Source organism: Ambystoma mexicanum, chromosome 1p (assembly GCF_040938575.1).
Source record: "Ambystoma mexicanum isolate Mex_15411 chromosome 1p, UKY_AmexF1_1, whole genome shotgun sequence".
In the NCBI taxonomy this organism is placed as follows: Eukaryota; Metazoa; Chordata; class Amphibia; order Caudata; family Ambystomatidae; genus Ambystoma; species Ambystoma mexicanum.
Window position 1 is genome coordinate 1,473,842,240 of NC_090921.1, and position 18,716 is coordinate 1,473,860,955.

Here is an 18,716-nt window from a genome sequence, read left to right on the forward strand (position 1 = left end):
GCATGAGATTGATGCAGAATTGGCACTCACAGCTTTAGAGTTACTAACACAAGATTGCTGTTTTGTTGGAAGCAGTTGTGCATACATAGTCACGGGTCAGTACTGCTGCGGACATAACCAATGTTGTTGTGAGGATAAGGCTTGTATTTGTGAATGAGTTAGGCATTTTCTTTCAAGGGAAGAAAACTCCCCCCTGCAACTGGCCTCCCTCCTATGCTCCAGTCAGAAGGCATACTTTTTCTGACTGAGCATGGTGCTAATCACGCCAAGTTAGCGGATTTGATCCCAGTATTGGCCACTTTGTCAATTTGGGAAATATTTCTGCAGAAGCATGAGATTGATGCAGAATTCCCACCCACAGCTTTAGATTTACTATGACTAGTTTGCTGTTTTGTTGGAAGCAGCAGTCCATAAATGGTCACAGGTCAGTACTGCTGTGGGAAATGACCAATGAGATGCATTTAACCTTCTTTGTCCCAGTTCTACTTAAATGTGATGCAGGCTACAAGTCAGTTTGAAGATAATTGTCATATTCATCAATTTCCTTCAGATCACATGTAGTTTTTCTTTAGGTTGTTGTGAGGATAAGGGTTTTATGTGTGAATGAGTTAGGCATTTTTTTTCCAAGGGAAGAAAAAATCCCCCTGCAACTGGCCTCCCTCTTATGGTCCAGTCAGAAATATGCCTCTCAGCTGGCAGGTTAGCTCAGTTGGTTAGAGCGTGGTGCTAATAACACCAAGGTCACGGGTTCGATCCCCGTATTGGCCACTTTGTCATTTTGGGAAATATTTCTGCAGAAGGATGAGATTGATGCAGAATTGGCACTCACAGCTTTAGAGTTACTAACACAAGATTGCTGTTTTGTTGGAAGCAGCTGTGCATACATAGTCACGGGTCAGTACTGCTGCGGACATAACCAATGTTGTTGTGAGGATAAGGGTTGTATTTGTGAATGAGTTAGGCATTTTCTTTCAAGGAAAGAAAATCCCCCCTGCAACTGGCCTCCCTCCTATGCTCCAGTCAGAAGCATACTTTTTCTGACTGAGCATGGTGCTAATCACGCCAAGTTAGAGAATTTGATCCCAGTATTGGCCACTTTGTCAATTTGGGAAAAAATGTCTGCAGAAGCATTAGATTGATGCAGAATTCCCACCCACAGCTTTAGATTTACTATGACAAGTTTGCTGTTTTGTTGGAAGCAGCAGTCCGTAAATGGTCACAGGTCAGTACTGCTGTGGGAAACGACCAATGAGATGCATTTAACCTTCTTTGTCGCAGTACTACCTAAATGTGATGCAGGCCACAAGTCAGTTTGAAGATAATTGTAATATTCATGAATTTCCTTCAGATCACATGGAGTTTTTCTTTAGGTTGTTGTGAGGATAAGGGTTGTCTGTGTGAATGAGTTAGGCATTTTTTTTCCAAGGGAAGAAAACATCCCCCTACAACTGGCCTCCTGCTTATGCTTTAGTCAGAAACAAATCTCTCAGCTGGCTGTTTAGCTCATTTGGTTAGAGCGTGGGGCTAATAATGGCAAGGTCACGGGTCCCCGTATTGGCCACCTTTTCATTTTGGGAAATATTTCTGCAGAAGCATGAGATTGATGCAGAATTGGCACTCACAGCTTTAGAGTTACTAACACAAGATTGCTGTTTTGTTGGAAGCAGCTGTGCATACATGGTCACGGGTCAGTACTGTTGCGGGACATAACCAATGTTGTTGTGAGGATAAGGGTTGTATTTGTGAATGAGTTAGGCATTTTCTTTCAAGGGAAGAAAACTCCCCCCTGCAACTGGCCTCCCTCCTATGCTCCAGTCAGAAGGCATACTTTTTCTGACTGAGCATGGTGCTAATCACGGCAAGTTAGCGGATTTGATCCCAGTATTGGCCACTTTGTCAATTTGGGAAATATTTCTGCAGAAGCATGAGATTGATGCAGAATTCCCACCCACAGCTTTAGATTTACTATGACTAGTTTGCTGTTTTGTTGGAAACAGCAGTCCATAAATGGTCACAGGTCAGTACTGCTGTGGGAAATGACCAATGAGATGCATTTAACCTTCTTTGTCCCAGTTCTACTTAAATGTGATGAAGGCTACAAGTCAGTTTGAAGATAATTGTCATATTCATGAATTTCCTTCAGATCACATGTAGTTTTTCTTTAGGTTGTTGTGAGGATAAGGGTTTTATGTGTGAATGACTTAGGCATTTTTTTTCCAAGGGAAGAAAAAATCCCCCTGCAACTGGCCTCCCTCTTATGCTCCAGTTAGATATAGGCCTGTTAGCTCAGTTGGTTAGAGCGTGGTGCTAATAACACCAAGGTCACGGGTTTGATCCCCGTATTGGCCACTTTGTCATTTTGGGAAATATTTCTGCAGAAGGATGAGATTGATGCAGAATTGGCACTCACAGCTTTAGAGTTACTAACACAAGATTGCTGTTTTGTTGGAAGCAGCTGTGCATACATAGTCACGGGTCAGTACTGCTGCGGACATAACCAATGTTGTTGTGAGGATAAGGGTTGTATTTGTGAATGAGTTAGGCATTTTCTTTCAAGGGAAGAAAACTCCCCCCTGCAACTGGCCTCCCTCCTATGCTCCAGTAAGAAGGCATACTTTTTCTGACTGAGCATGGTGCTAATCACGCCAAGTTAGCGAATTTGATCCCAGTATTGGCCACTTTGTCAATTTGGGAAATATTTCTGCAGAAGCATGAGATTGATGCAGAATTCCCACCCACAGCTTTAGATTTGCTATGACTAGTTTGCTGTTTTGTTGGAAGCAGCAGTCCATAAATGGTCACAGGTCAGTACTGCTGTGGGAAATGACCAATGAGATGCATTTAACCTTCTTTGTCCCAGTTCTACTTAAATGTGATGCAGGCTACAAGTCAGTTTGAAGATAATTGTCATATTCATGAATTTCCTTCAGATCACATGTAGTTTTTCTTTAGGTTGTTGTGAGGATAAGGGTTTTATGTGTGAATGAGTAAGGCATTTTTTTTCCAAGGGAAGAAAAAGTCCCCCTGCAACTGGCCTCCCTCTTATGCTCCAGTCAGAAATATGCCTCTAAGCTGGCCGGTTAGCTCAGTTGGTTAGAGCGTGGTGCTAATAACGCCAAGGTCACGGGTTCGATCCCCGTATTGGCCACTTTGTCATTTTGGGAAATATTTCTGCAGAAGGATGAGATTGATGCAGAATTGGCACTCACAGCTTTAGAGTTACTAACACAAGATTGCTGTTTTGTTGGAAGCAGCTGTGCATACATAGTCACGGGTCAGTACTGCTGCGGACATAACTAATGTTGTTGTGAGGATAAGGGTTGTATTTGTGAATGAGTTAGGCATTTTCTTTCAAGGGAAGAAAACTCCCCCCTGCAACTGGCCTCCCTCCTGTACTCCAGTCAGAAGGCATACTTTTTTTGACTGAGCATGGTGCTAATCACGCCAAGTTAGCGAATTTGATCCCAGTATTGGCCACTTTGTCAATTTGGGAAATATTTCTGCAGAAGCATGAGATTGATGCAGAATTCCGACCCACAGCTTTAGATTTACTATGACTAGTTTCCTGTTTTGTTGGAAGCAGCAGTCCATAAATGGTCACAGGTCAGTACTGCTGTGGGAAATGACCAATGAGATGCATTTAACCTTCTTTGTCCCAGTTCTACTTAAATGTGATGCAGGCTACAAGTCAGTTTGAAGATAATTGTCATATTCGTGAATTTCCTTCAGATCACATGTAGTTTTTCTTTAGGTTGCTGTGAGGATAAGGGTTTTATGTGTGAATGAGTTAGGCATTTTTTTTCCAAGGGAAGAAAAAATCCCCCTGCAACTGGCCTCCCTCCTATGCTCCAGTCAGAAGGCTTACTTTTTCTGACTGAGCATGGTGCTAATCACGCCAAGTTAGCGAATTTGATCCCAGTATTGGCCACTTTGTCAATTTGGGAAATATTTCTGCAGAAGGATGAGATTGATGCAGAATTGGCACTCACAGCTTTAGAGTTACTAACACAAGATTGCTGTTTTGTTGGAAGCAGCTGTGCATACATGGTCACGGGTCAGTACTACTGCGGACATAACCAATGTTGTTGTGAGGATAAGGGTTGTATTTGTGAATGAGTTAGGCATTTTCTTTCAAGGGAAGAAAACTCCCCCCTGCAACTGGCCTCCCTCCTATGCTCCAGTCAGAAGGCATACTTTTTCTGACTGAGCATGGTGCTAATCACGCCAAGTTAGCGAATTTGATCCCAGTATTGGCCACTTTGTCAATTTGGGAAATATTTCTGCAGAAGCATGAGATTGATGCAGAATTCCCACCCACAGCTTTAGATTTACTATGACAAGTTTGCTGTTTTGTTGGAAGCAGCAGTCCATAAATGGTCACAGGTCAGTACTGCTGTGGGAAATGACCAATGAGATGCATTTAACCTTCTTTGTCCCAGTTCTACTTAAATGTGATGCAGGCTACAAGTCAGTTTGAAGATAATTGTCATATTCATTAATTTCCTTCAGATCACATGTAGTTTTTCTTTAGGTTGTTGTGAGGATAAGGGTTTTATGTGTGAATGAGTTAGGCATTTTTTTTCCAAGGGAAGAAAAAACCCCCCTGCAACTGGCCTCCCTCTTATGGTCCAGTCAGAAATGTCCCTCTCAGCTGGCCGGTTAGCTCAGTTGGTTAGAGTGTGGTACTAATAACGCCAAGGTCACGGGTTCGATCCCCGTATTGGCCACTTTGTCATTTTGGGAAATATTTCTGCAGAAGGATGAGATTGATGCAGAATTGGCACTCACAGCTTTAGAGTTACTAACACAAGATTGCTGTTTTGTTGGAAGCAGCTGTGCATACATAGTCACGGGTCAGTACTGCTGCGGACATAACCAATGTTGTGGTGAGGATAAGGGTTGTATTTGTAAATGAGTTAGGCATTTTCTTTCAAAGAAAGAAAACTCCCCCCTGCAACTGGCCTCCCTCCTATGCTCCAGTCGGAAGCATACTTGTTCTGACTGAGCATGGTGCTAATCACGCCAAGTTAGTGAATTTGATCCCAGTATTGGCCACTTTGTCAATTTGGGAAAAATGTCTGCAGAAGCATTAGATTGATGCAGAATTCCCACCCACAGCTTTAGATTTACTATGACAAGTTTGCTGTTTTGTTGGAAGCAGCAGTCCATAAATGGTCACAGGTCAGTACTGCTGTGGGAAATGACCAATGAGATGCATTTAACCTTCTTTGTCGCAGTACTACCTAAATGTGATGCAGGCCACAAGTCAGTTTGAAGATAATTGTAATATTCATGAATTTCCTTCAGATCACATGGAGTTTTTCTTTAGGTTGTTGTGAGGATAAGGGTTGTCTGTGTGAATGAGTTAGGCATTTTTTTTCCAAGGGAAGAAAACATCCCCCTACAACTGGCCTCCTGCTTATGCTTGAGTCAGAAACAAAACTCTCAGCTGGCTGTTTAGCTCATTTGGTTAGAGCGTGGTGCTAATAATGGCAAGGTCACGGGTCCCCGTATTGGCTTCCTTGTCATTTTGGGAAATATTTCTGCAGAAGCATGAGATTGATGCAGAATTGGCACTCACAGCTTTAGAGTTACTAACACAAGATTGCTGTTTTGTTGGAAGCAGCTGTGCATACATGGTCACCGGTCAGTACTGCTGCGGGACATAACCAATGTTGTTGTGAGGATAAGGGTTGTATTTGTGAATGAGTTAGGCATTTTCTTTCAAGGGAAGAAAACTCCCCCCTGCAACTGGCCTCCCTCCTATGCTCCAGTCAGAAGGCATACTTTTTCTGACTGAGCATGGTGCTAATCACGCCAAGTTAGCGGATTTGATCCCAGTATTGGCCACTTTGTCAATTTGGGAAATATTTCTGCAGAAGCATGAGATTGATGCAGAATTCCCACCCACAGCTTTAGATTTACTATGACTAGTTTGCTGTTTTGTTGGAAGCAGCAGTCCATAAATGGTCACAGGTCAGTACTGCTGTGGGAAATGACCAATGAGATGCATTTAACCTTCTTTGTCCCAGTTCTACTTAAATGTGATGCAGGCTACAAGTCAGTTTGAAGATAATTGTCATATTCATGAATTTCCTTCAGATCACATGTAGTTTTTCTTTAGGTTGTTGTGAGGATAAGGGTTTTATGTGTGAATGAGTTAGGCATTTTTTTTCCAAGGGAAAAAAAAATCGCCCTGCAACTGGCCTCCCTCTTATGCTCCAGTCAGAAACAGGACTCTCAGCTGGACGGTTAGCTCAGTTGGTTAGAGCATGGTACTAATAACGCCAAGGTCACAGGTTCGATGCCCGTATTGGCCACTTTGTCATTTGGGAAATATTTCTGCAGAAGCATGAGATTGATGCAGAATTGGCACTCACAGCTTTAGAGTTACTAACACAAGATTGCTGTTTTGTTGGAAGCAGCTGTGCATACATGGTCACGGGTCAGTACTGCTGCGGGACATAACCAATGTTGTTGTGAGGATAAGGGTTGTATTTGTGAATGAGTTAGGCATTTTCTTTCAAGGGAAGAAAGCTCCCCCCTGCAACTGTCCTCCCTCCTATGCTCCAGTCAGAAGGCTTACTTTTTCTGACTGAGCATGGTGCTAATCACGCCAAGTTAGCGAATTTGATCCCAGTATTGGCCACTTTGTCAATTTGGGAAATATTTCTGCAGAAGGATGAGATTGATGCAGAATTGGCACTCACAGCTTTAGAGTTACTAACACAAGATTGCTGTTTTGTTGGAAGCAGCTGTGCATACATAGTCACGGGTCAGTACTACTGCGGACATAACCAATGTTGTTGTGAGGATAAGGGTTGTATTTGTGAATGAGTTAGGCATTTTCTTTCAAGGGAAGAAAACTCCCCCCTGCAACTGGCCTCCCTCCTATGCTCCAGTCAGAAGGCATACTTTTTCTGACTGAGCATGGTGCTAATCACGCCAAGTTAGCGAATTTGATCCCAGTATTGGCCACTTTGTCAATTTGGGAAATATTTCTGCAGAAGCATGAGATTGATGCAGAATTCCCACCCACAGCTTTAGATTTACTATGACAAGTTTGCTGTTTTGTTGGAAGCAGCAGTCCATAAATGGTCACAGGTCAGTACTGCTGTGGGAAATGACCAATGAGATGCATTTAACCTTCTTTGTCCCAGTTCTACTTAAATGTGATGCAGGCTACAAGTCAGTTTGAAGATAATTGTCATATTCATTAATTTCCTTCAGATCACATGTAGTTTTTCTTTAGGTTGTTGTGAGGATAAGGGTTTTATGTGTGAATGAGTTAGGCATTTTTTTTCCAAGGGAAGAAAAAACCCCCCTGCAACTGGCCTCCCTCTTATGGTCCAGTCAGAAATGTCCCTCTCAGCTGGCCGGTTAGCTCAGTTGGTTAGAGTGTGGTACTAATAACGCCAAGGTCACGGGTTCGATCCCCGTATTGGCCACTTTGTCATTTTGGGAAATATTTCTGCAGAAGGATGAGATTGATGCAGAATTGGCACTCACAGCTTTAGAGTTACTAACACAAGATTGCTGTTTTGTTGGAAGCAGCTGTGCATACATAGTCACGGGTCAGTACTGCTGCGGACATAACCAATGTTGTGGTGAGGATAAGGGTTGTATTTGTAAATGAGTTAGGCATTTTCTTTCAAAGAAAGAAAACTCCCCCCTGCAACTGGCCTCCCTCCTATGCTCCAGTCGGAAGCATACTTGTTCTGACTGAGCATGGTGCTAATCACGCCAAGTTAGTGAATTTGATCCCAGTATTGGCCACTTTGTCAATTTGGGAAAAATGTCTGCAGAAGCATTAGATTGATGCAGAATTCCCACCCACAGCTTTAGATTTACTATGACAAGTTTGCTGTTTTGTTGGAAGCAGCAGTCCATAAATGGTCACAGGTCAGTACTGCTGTGGGAAATGACCAATGAGATGCATTTAACCTTCTTTGTCGCAGTACTACCTAAATGTGATGCAGGCCACAAGTCAGTTTGAAGATAATTGTAATATTCATGAATTTCCTTCAGATCACATGGAGTTTTTCTTTAGGTTGTTGTGAGGATAAGGGTTGTCTGTGTGAATGAGTTAGGCATTTTTTTTCCAAGGGAAGAAAACATCCCCCTACAACTGGCCTCCTGCTTATGCTTGAGTCAGAAACAAAACTCTCAGCTGGCTGTTTAGCTCATTTGGTTAGAGCGTGGTGCTAATAATGGCAAGGTCACGGGTCCCCGTATTGGCTTCCTTGTCATTTTGGGAAATATTTCTGCAGAAGCATGAGATTGATGCAGAATTGGCACTCACAGCTTTAGAGTTACTAACACAAGATTGCTGTTTTGTTGGAAGCAGCTGTGCATACATGGTCACCGGTCAGTACTGCTGCGGGACATAACCAATGTTGTTGTGAGGATAAGGGTTGTATTTGTGAATGAGTTAGGCATTTTCTTTCAAGGGAAGAAAACTCCCCCCTGCAACTGGCCTCCCTCCTATGCTCCAGTCAGAAGGCATACTTTTTCTGACTGAGCATGGTGCTAATCACGCCAAGTTAGCGGATTTGATCCCAGTATTGGCCACTTTGTCAATTTGGGAAATATTTCTGCAGAAGCATGAGATTGATGCAGAATTCCCACCCACAGCTTTAGATTTACTATGACTAGTTTGCTGTTTTGTTGGAAGCAGCAGTCCATAAATGGTCACAGGTCAGTACTGCTGTGGGAAATGACCAATGAGATGCATTTAACCTTCTTTGTCCCAGTTCTACTTAAATGTGATGCAGGCTACAAGTCAGTTTGAAGATAATTGTCATATTCATGAATTTCCTTCAGATCACATGTAGTTTTTCTTTAGGTTGTTGTGAGGATAAGGGTTTTATGTGTGAATGAGTTAGGCATTTTTTTTCCAAGGGAAAAAAAAATCGCCCTGCAACTGGCCTCCCTCTTATGCTCCAGTCAGAAACAGGACTCTCAGCTGGACGGTTAGCTCAGTTGGTTAGAGCATGGTACTAATAACGCCAAGGTCACAGGTTCGATGCCCGTATTGGCCACTTTGTCATTTGGGAAATATTTCTGCAGAAGCATGAGATTGATGCAGAATTGGCACTCACAGCTTTAGAGTTACTAACACAAGATTGCTGTTTTGTTGGAAGCAGCTGTGCATACATGGTCACGGGTCAGTACTGCTGCGGGACATAACCAATGTTGTTGTGAGGATAAGGGTTGTATTTGTGAATGAGTTAGGCATTTTCTTTCAAGGGAAGAAAGCTCCCCCCTGCAACTGTCCTCCCTCCTATGCTCCAGTCAGAAGGCATACTTTTTCTGACTGAGCATGGTGCTAATCACGCCAAGTTAGCGAATGTGATCCCAGTATTGGCCACTTTGTCAATTTGGGAAATATTTCTGCAGAAGCATGAGATTGATGCAGAATTCCCACCCACAGCTTTAGATTTACTATGACTAGTTTCCTGTTTTGTTGGAAGCAGCAGTCCATAAATGGTCACAGGTCAGTACTGCTGTGGGAAATGACCAATGAGATGCATTTAACCTTCTTTGTCCCAGTTCTACTTAAATGTGATGCAGGCTACAAGTCAGTTTGAAGATAATTGTCATATTCGTGAATTTCCTTCAGATCACATGTAGTTTTTCTTTAGGTTGTTGTGAGGATAAGGGTTTTATGTGTGAATGGGTTAGGCATTTTTTTTTCCAAGGGAAGAAAAAATCCCCCTGCAACTGGCCTCCCTCTTATGCTCCAGTTAGAAATAGCCTCTCAGCTGGCCGGTTAGCTCCGTTGGTTAGAGCGTGGTGCTAATAACGCCAAGGTCACGGGTTCGATCCCCGTATTGGCCACTTTGTCATTTTGGGAAATATTTCTGCAGAAGGATGAGATTGATGCAGAATTGGCACTCATAGCTTTAGAGTTACTAACACAAGATTGCTGTTTTGTTGGAAGCAGCTGTGCATACATAGTCACGGGTCAGTACTGCTGCGGACATAACCAATGTTGTTGTGAGGATAAGGGTTGTATTTGTGAATGAGTTAGGCATTTTCTTTCAAGGGAAGAAAACTCCCCCCTGCAACTGGCCTCCCTCCTATGCTCCAGTCAGAAGGCATACTTTTTCTGACTGAGCATGGTGCTAATCACGCCAAGTTAGCGAATTTGATCCCAGTATTGGCCACTTTGTCAATTTGGGAAATATTTCTGCAGAAGCATGAGATTGATGCAGAATTCCCACCCACAGCTTTAGATTTACTATGACTAGTTTGCTGTTTTGTTGGAAGCAGCAGTCCATAAATGGTCACAGGTCAGTACTGCTGTGGGAAATGACCAATGAGATGCATTTAACCTTCTTTGTCCCAGTTCTACTTAAATGTGATGCAGGCTACAAGTCAGTTTGAAGATAATTGTCATATTCATGAATTTCCTTCAGATCACATGTAGTTTTTCTTTCGGTTGTTCTGAGGATAAGGGTTTTATGTGTGAATGAGTTAGGCATTTTTTTTCCAAGGGAAAAAGACTTTCAGCTGGCCGGTTAGCTCAGTTGGTTAGAGCGTGGTGCTAATAACGCCAAGGTCACGGGTTGGATCCCCGTATTGGCCACTTTGTCATTTTGGGAAATATTTCTGCAGAAGCATGAGATTGATGCAGAATTGGCACTCACAGCTTTAGAGTTACTAACACAAGATTGCTGTTTTGTTGGTAGCAGCTGTGCATACATGGTCACGGGTCAGTACTGCTGCGGGACATAACCAATGTTGTTGTGAGGATAAGGGTTGTATTTGTGAATGAGTTAGGCATTTTCTTTCAAGGGAAGAAAACTACCCCCAGCAACTGGCCTCCCTCCTATGCTCCAGTCAGAAGGCATACTTTTTCTGACTGAGCATGGTGCTAATCACGCCAAGTCAGCGAATTTGATCCCAGTATTGGCCACTTTGTCAATTTGGGAAATATTTCTGCAGAAGCATGAGATTGATGCAGAATTCCCACCCACAGCTTTAGATTTACTATGACTAGTTTGCTGTTTTGTTGGAAGCAGCAGTCCATAAATGGTCACAGGTCAGTACTGCTGTGGGAAATGACCAATGAGATGCATTTAACCTTCTTTGTCCCAGTTCTACTTAAATGTGATACAGGCTACAAGTCAGTTTGAAGATAATTGTCATATTCGTGAATTTCCTTCAGATCACATGTAGTTTTTCTTTAGGTTGTTGTGAGGATAAGGGTTTTATGTGTGAATGAGTTAGGCATTTTTTTCCAAGGGAAGAAAAAATCCCCCTGCAACTGGCCTCCTTCTTATGCTCCAATCAGAAATATGCCTCTCAGCTGGCCGGTTAGCTCAGTTGGTTAGAGCGTGGTGCTAATAACGCCAAGGTCACAGGTTTGATCCCCGTATTTGTCATTTTGGGAAATATTTTTGCAGAAGCATGAGATTGATGCAGAATTGGCACTCACAGCTTTAGAGTTACTAACACAAGATTGCTGTTTTGTTGGAAGCAGCTGTGCATACATAGTCACGGGTCAGTACTGCTGCGGACATAACCAATGTTGTTGTGAGGATAAGGGTTGTATTTGTGAATGAGTTAGGCATTTTCTTTCAAGGGAAGAAAACTCCCCCCTGCAACTGGCCTCCCTCCTATGCTCCAGTCAGAAGGCATACTTTTTCTGACTGAGCATGGTGCTAATCACGCCAAGTTAGCGAATTTGATCCCAGTATTGGCCACTTTGTCAATTTGGGAAATATTTCTGCAGAAGCATGAGATTGATGCAGAATTCCCACCCACAACTTTAGATTTACTATGACCAGTTTGCTGTTTTGTTGGAAGCAGCAGTCCATAAATGGTCACAGGTCAGTACTGCTGTGGGAAATGACCAATGAGATGCATTTAACCTTCTTTGTCCCAGTTCTACTTAAATGTGATGCAGGCTACAAGTCAGTTTGAAGATAATTGTCATATTCATGAATTTCCTTCAGATCACATGTAGTTTTTCTTTAGGTTGTTGTGAGGATAAGGGTTTTATGTGTGAATGAGTTAGGCATTTTTTTTCCAAGGGAAAAAGACTCTCAGCTGGCAGGTTAGCTCAGTAGGTTAGAGCGTGGTGCTAATAATGCCAAGGTCACGGGTTCGATCCCCATATTGGCCACTTTGTCATTTTGGGAAATATTTCTGCAGAAGCATCAGATTGATGCAGAATTGGCACTCACAGCTTTAGAGGTACTAACACAAGATTGCTGTTTTGTTGGTAGCAGCTGTGCATACATGGTCACGGGTCAGTACTGCTGCGGGACATAACCAATGTTGTTGTGAGGATAAGGGTTGTATTTGTGAATGAGTTAGGCATTTTCTTTCAAGGGAAGAAAACTACCCCCTGCAACTGGCCTCCCTCCTATGCTCCAGTCAGAAGGCATACTTTTTCTGACTGAGCATGGTGCTAATCACGCCAAGTCAGCGAATTTGATCCCAGTATTGGCCACTTTGTCAATTTGGGAAATATTTCTGCAGAAGCATGAGATTGATGCAGAATTCCCACCCACAGCTTTAGATTTACTATGACTAGTTTGCTGTTTTGTTGGAAGCAGCAGTCCATAAATGGTCACAGGTCAGTACTGCTGTGGGAAATGACCAATGAGATGCATTTAACCTTCTTTGTCCCAGTTCTACTTAAATGTGATGCAGGCTACAAGTCAGTTTGAAGATAATTGTCATATTCGTGAATTTCCTTCAGATCACATGTAGTTTTTCTTTAGATTGTTGTGAGGATAAGGGTTTTATGTGTGAATGAGTTAGGCATTTTTTTTCCAAGGGAAGAAAAAATCCCACTGCAACTGGCCTCCCTCTTATGCTCCAGTCAGAAACAGGACTCTCAGCTGGCCGGTTAGAGCGTGGTGCTAATAACGCCAAGGTCACGGGTTCGATCCCCGTATTGGCCACTTTGTCATTTTGGGAAATATTTCTGCAGAAGCATGAGATTAATGCAGAATTGGCACTCACAGCTTTAGAGTTCCTAACACAAGATTGCTGTTTTGTTGGAAGCAGCTGTGCATACATAGTCACGGGTCAGTACTGCTGCGGACATAACCAATGTTGTTGTGAGGATAAGGGTTGTATTTGTGAATGAGTTAGGCATTTTCTTTCAAGGGAAGGAAACTCCCCCCTGCAACTGGCCTCCCTCCTATGCTCCAGTCAGAAGGCATACTTTTTCTGACTGAGCATGGTGCTAATCACGCCATGTTAGCGGATTTGATCCCAGTATTGGCCACTTTGTCAATTTGGGAAATATTTCTGCAGAAGCATGAGATTGATGCAGAATTCCCACCCACAGCTTTAGATTTACTATGACTAGTTTGCTGTTTTGTTGGAAGCAGCAGTCCATAAATGGTCACAGGTCAGTACTGCTGTGGGAAATGACCAATGGGATGCATTTAACCTTCTTTGTCCCAGTTCTACTTAAATGTGATGCAGGCTACAAGTCAGTTTGAAGATAATTGTCATATTCATGAATTTCCTTCAGATCACATGTAGTTTTTCTTTAGGTTGTTGAGGATAAGGGTTTTATGTATGAATGAGTTAGGCATTTTTTTTCCAAGGGAAGAAAAAATCCCCCTGCAACTGGCCTCCCTCTTATGCTCCAGTTAGAAATATGCCTCTCAGCTGGCCGGTTAACTCAGTTGGTTAGAGCGTGGTGCTAATAACACCAAGGTCACGGGTTCGATCCCCGTAATGGCCACTTTGTCATTTTGGGAAATATTTCTGCAGAAGGATGAGATTGATGCAAAATTGGCACTCACAGCTTTAGAGTTACTAACACAAGATTGCTGTTTTGTTGGAAGCAGCTGTGCATACATAGTCACGGGTCAGTACTGCTGCGGACATAACCAATGTTGTTGTGAGGATAAGGGTTGTATTTGTGAATGAGTTAGGCATTTTCTTTCAAGGGAAGAAAACTCCCCCCTGCAACTGGCCTCCCTCCTATGCTCCAGTCAGAAGGCATACTTTTTCTGACTGAGCATGGTGCTAATCACGCCAAGTTAGCGAATTTGATCCCAGTATTGGCCACTTTATCAATTTGGGAAATATTTCTGCAGAAGCATGAGATTGATGCAGAATTCCCACCCATAGCTTTAGATTTACTATGACTAGTTTGCTGTTTTGTTGGAAGCAGCAGTCCATAAATGGTCAAAGGTCAGTACTGCTGTGGAAAATGACCAATGAGATGCATTTAACCTTCTTTGTCCCAGTTCTACTTAAATGTGATGCAGGCTACAAGTCAGTTTGAAGATAATTGTCATATTCATGAATTTCCTTCAGATCACATGTAGTTTTTCTTTAGGTTGTTGTGAGGATAAGGGTTTTATGTGTGAATGAGTTAGGCATTTTTTTTCCAAGGGAAAAAGACTTTCAGCTGGCCGGTTAGCTCAGTTGGTTAGAGCGTGGTGCTAATAACGCCAAGGTCACGGGTTCGATCCCCGTATTGGCCACTTTGTCATTTTGGGAAATATTTCTGCAGAAGCATGAGATTGATGCAGAATTGGCACTCACAGCTTTAGAGTTACTAACACAAGATTGCTGTTTTGTTGGTAGCAGCTGTGCATACATGGTCATGGGTCAGTACTGCTGCGGGACATAACCAATGTTGTTGTGAGGATAAGGGTTGTATTTGTGAATGAGTTAGGCATTTCCTTTCAAGGGAAGAAAACTACCCCCTGCAACTGGCCTCCCTCCTATGCTCCAGTCAGAAGGCATACTTTTTCTGACTGAGCATGGTGCTAATCACGCCAAGTCAGCGAATTTGATCCCAGTATTGGCCACTTTGTCAATTTGGGAAATATTTCTGCAGAAGCATGAGATTGATGCAGAATTCCCACCCACAGCTTTAGATTTACTATGACTAGTTTGCTGTTTTGTTGGAAGAAGCAGTCCATAAATGGTCACAGGTCAGTACTGCTGTGGGAAATGACCAATGAGATGCATTTAACCTTCTTTGTCCCAGTTCTACTTAAATGTGATGCAGGCTACAAGTCAGTTTGAAGATAATTGTCATATTCATGAATTTCCTTCAGATCACATGTAGTTTTTCTTTAGATTGTTGTGAGGATAAGGGTTTTATGTGTGAATGAGTTAGGCATTTTTTTTCCAAGGGAAGAAAAAATCCCACTGCAACTGGCCTCCCTCTTATGCTCCAGTCAGAAACAGGACTCTCAGCTGGCCGGTTAGAGCGTGGTGCTAATAACGCCAAGGTCACGGGTTCGATCCCCGTATTGGCCACTTTGTCATTTTGGGAAATATTTCTGCAGAAGCATGAGATTGATGCAGAATTGGCACTCACAGCTTTAGAGTTACTAACACAAGATTGCTGTTTTGTTGGAAGCAGCTGTGCATACATAGTCACGGGTCAGTACTGCTGCGGACATAACCAATGTTGTTGTGAGGATAAGGGTTGTATTTGTGAATGAGTTAGGCATTTTCTTTCAAGGGAAGGAAACTCCCCCCTGCAACTGGCCTCCCTCCTATGCTCCAGTCAGAAGGCATACTTTTTCTGACTGAGCATGGTGCTAATCACGCCAAGTTAGCGGATTTGATCCCAGTATTGGCCACTTTGTCAATTTGGGAAATATTTCTGCAGAAGCATGAGATTGATGCAGAATTCCCACCCACAGCTTTAGATTTACTATGACTAGTTTGCTGTTTTGTTGGAAGCAGCAGTCCATAAATGGTCACAGGTCAGTACTGCTGTGGGAAATGACCAATGAGATGCATTTAACCTTCTTTGTCCCAGTTCTACTTAAATGTGATGCAGGCTACAAGTCAGTTTGAAGATAATTGTCATATTCATGAATTTCCTTCAGATCACATGTAGTTTTTCTTTAGGTTGTTGTGAGGATAAGGGTTTTATGCGTGAATGAGTTAGGCATTTTTTTTCCAAGGGAAGAAAAAATCCCCCTGCAACTGGCCTCCCTCTTATGCTCCAGTTAGAAATATGCCTCTCAGCTGGCCGGTTAACTCAGTTGGTTAGAGTGTGGTGCTAATAACACCAAGGTCACGGGTTCGATCCCCGTAATGGCGACTTTGTCATTTTGGGAAATATTTCTGCAGAAGGATGAGATTGATGCAAAATTGGCACTCACAGCTTTAGAGTTACTAACACAAGATTGCTGTTTTGTTGGAAGCAGCTGTGCATACATAGTCACGGGTCAGTACTGCTGCGGACATAACCAATGTTGTTGTGAGGATAAGGGTTGTATTTGTGAATGAGTTAGGCATTTTCTTTCAAGGGAAGAAAACTCCCCCCTGCAACTGGCCTCCCTCCTATGCTCCAGTCAGAAGGCATACTTTTTCTGACTGAGCATGGTGCTAATCACGCCAAGTTAGCGAATTTGATCCCAGTATTGGCCACTTTATCAATTTGGGAAATATTTCTGCAGAAGCATGAGATTGATGCAGAATTCCCACCCATAGCTTTAGATTTACTATGACTAGTTTGCTGTTTTGTTGGAAGCAGCAGTCCATAAATGGTCAAAGGTCAGTACTGCTGTGGGAAATGACCAATGAGATGCATTTAACCTTCTTTGTCCCAGTTCTACTTAAATGTGATGCAGGCTACAAGTCAGTTTGAAGATAATTGTCATATTCATGAATTTCCTTCAGATCACATGTAGTTTTTCTTTAGGTTGTTGTGAGGATAAGGGTTTTATGTGTGAATGAGTTAGGCATTTTTTTTCCAAGGGAAAAAGACTTTCAGCTGGCAGGTTAGCTCAGTTGGTTAGAGCGTGGTGCTAATAACACCAAGGTCACGGGTTCGATCCCCGTATTGGCCACTTTGTCATTTTGGGAAATATTTCTGCAGAAGCATGAGATTGATGCAGAATTGGCACTCACAGCTTTAGAGTTACTAACACAAGATTGCTGTTTTGTTGGTAGCAGCTGTGCATACATGGTCATGGGTCAGTACTGCTGCGGGACATAACCAATGTTGTTGTGAGGATAAGGGTTGTATTTGTGAATGAGTTAGGCATTTCCTTTCAAGGGAAGAAAACTACCCCCTGCAACTGGCCTCCCTCCTATGCTCCAGTCAGAAGGCATACTTTTTCTGACTGAGCATGGTGCTAATCACGCCAAGTCAGCGAATTTGATCCCAGTATTGGCCACTTTGTCAATTTGGGAAATATTTCTGCAGAAGCATGAGATTGATGCAGAATTTCCACCCACAGCTTTAGATTTACTATGACTAGTTTGCTGTTTTGTTGGAAGCAGCAGTCCATAAATGGTCACAGGTCAGTACTGCTGTGGGAAATGACCAATGAGATGCATTTAACCTTCTTTGTCCCAGTTCTACTTAAATGTGATACAGGCTACAAGTCAGTTTGAAGATAATTGTCATATTCGTGAATTTCCTTCAGATCACATGTAGTTTTTCTTTAGGTTGTTGTGAGGATAAGGGTTTTATGTGTGAATGAGTTAGGCATTTTTTTCCAAGGGAAGAAAAAATCCCCCTGCAACTGGCCTCCCTCTTATGCTCCAGTCAGAAACAGGACTCTCAGCTGGCCGGTTAGCTAAGTTGGTTAGAGCGTGCTGCTAATAACGCCAAGGTTACGGGTTTGATCCCCGTATTGGCCACTTTGTCATTTTGGTAAATATTTCTGCAGAGGCATGAGATTGATGCAGAATTGGCACTCACCGCTTTAGAGTTACTAATGACCAATGAGATGCATTTAACCTTCTTAGTCCCAGTTCTACTTAAATGTGATGCAGGCTACAAGTCAGTTTGAAGATAATTGTCATATTCGTGAATTTCCTTCAGATCACATGTAGTTTTTCTTTAGGTTGTTGTGAGGATAAGGGTTTTATGTGTGAATGAGTTAGGTATTTTTTTTCCAAGGGAAGAAAAAATCCCCCTGCAATTGGCCTCCCTCTTATGCTCCAGTTAGAAATATGCCTTTCAGCTGGCCGGTTAGCTCAGTTAGTTAGAGCGTGGTGCTAATAACGCCAAGGTCACGGGTTCGATCCCCGTATTGGCCACTTTGTCATTTTGGGAAATATTTCCGCAGAAGCAGAGATTGATGCAGAATTGGCACTCACAGCTTTAGAGTTACTAACACAAGATTGCTGTTTTGTTGGAAGCAGCTGTGCATACATAGTCACGGGTCAGTACTGCTGCGGACATAACCAATGTTGTTGTGAGGATAAGGGTTGTATTTGTGAATGAGTTAGGCATTTTCTTTCAAGGAAAGAAAACTCCCCCCTGCAACTGGCCTCCCTCCTATGCTCCAGTCAGAAGCATACTTTTTCTGACTGAGCATGGTGCTAATCACGCCAAGTTAGCGAATTTGATCCCAGTATTGGCCACTTTGTCAATTTGGGAAAAATGTCCGCAGAAGCATTAGATTGATGCAGAATTCCCACCCACAGCTTTAGATTTACTATGACAAGTTTGCTGTTTTGTTGGAAGCAGCAGTCCATAAATGGTCACAGGTCAGTACTGCTGTGGGAAATGACCAATGAGATGCATTTAACCTTCTTTGTCGCAGTACTACTTAAATGTGATGCAGGCCACAGGTCAGTTTGAAGATAATTGTAATATTCATGAATTTCCTTCAGATCACATGGAGTTTTTCTTTAGGTTGTTGTGAGGATAAGGGTTGTCTGTGTGAATGAGTTAGGCATTTTTTTTCCAAGGGAAGAAAACATCCCCCTACAACTGGCCTCCTGCTTATGCTTGAGTCAGAAAC

At 42.7% G+C, this 18,716-nt stretch overlaps 7 non-coding genes across 7 annotated transcripts; all 7 read left to right on the forward strand.

Moving 5' to 3' along the window:
• Positions 1–3,074: 3,074 nt before the first annotated feature.
• TRNAI-AAU (transfer RNA isoleucine (anticodon AAU)) lies at positions 3,075–3,148 on the forward strand. Its single transcript has one exon. It is a non-coding gene; the product is annotated as a tRNA-Ile (tRNA).
• A 1,505-nt stretch (positions 3,149–4,653) lies between these two features.
• TRNAI-AAU (transfer RNA isoleucine (anticodon AAU)) lies at positions 4,654–4,727 on the forward strand. Its single transcript has one exon. It is a non-coding gene; the product is annotated as a tRNA-Ile (tRNA).
• A 2,647-nt stretch (positions 4,728–7,374) lies between these two features.
• On the forward strand, positions 7,375–7,448 carry TRNAI-AAU (transfer RNA isoleucine (anticodon AAU)). Its single transcript has one exon. It is a non-coding gene; the product is annotated as a tRNA-Ile (tRNA).
• A 2,318-nt stretch (positions 7,449–9,766) lies between these two features.
• TRNAI-AAU (transfer RNA isoleucine (anticodon AAU)) lies at positions 9,767–9,840 on the forward strand. Its single transcript has one exon. It is a non-coding gene; the product is annotated as a tRNA-Ile (tRNA).
• Positions 9,841–10,517: 677 nt separating this feature from the next.
• On the forward strand, positions 10,518–10,591 carry TRNAI-AAU (transfer RNA isoleucine (anticodon AAU)). Its single transcript has one exon. It is a non-coding gene; the product is annotated as a tRNA-Ile (tRNA).
• Positions 10,592–14,394: 3,803 nt separating this feature from the next.
• Positions 14,395–14,468, forward strand: TRNAI-AAU (transfer RNA isoleucine (anticodon AAU)). The gene has a single exon. It is a non-coding gene; the product is annotated as a tRNA-Ile (tRNA).
• Positions 14,469–17,932: 3,464 nt separating this feature from the next.
• Positions 17,933–18,006, forward strand: TRNAI-AAU (transfer RNA isoleucine (anticodon AAU)). The gene has a single exon. It is a non-coding gene; the product is annotated as a tRNA-Ile (tRNA).
• The last annotated feature ends 710 nt before the right edge of the window (positions 18,007–18,716 follow it).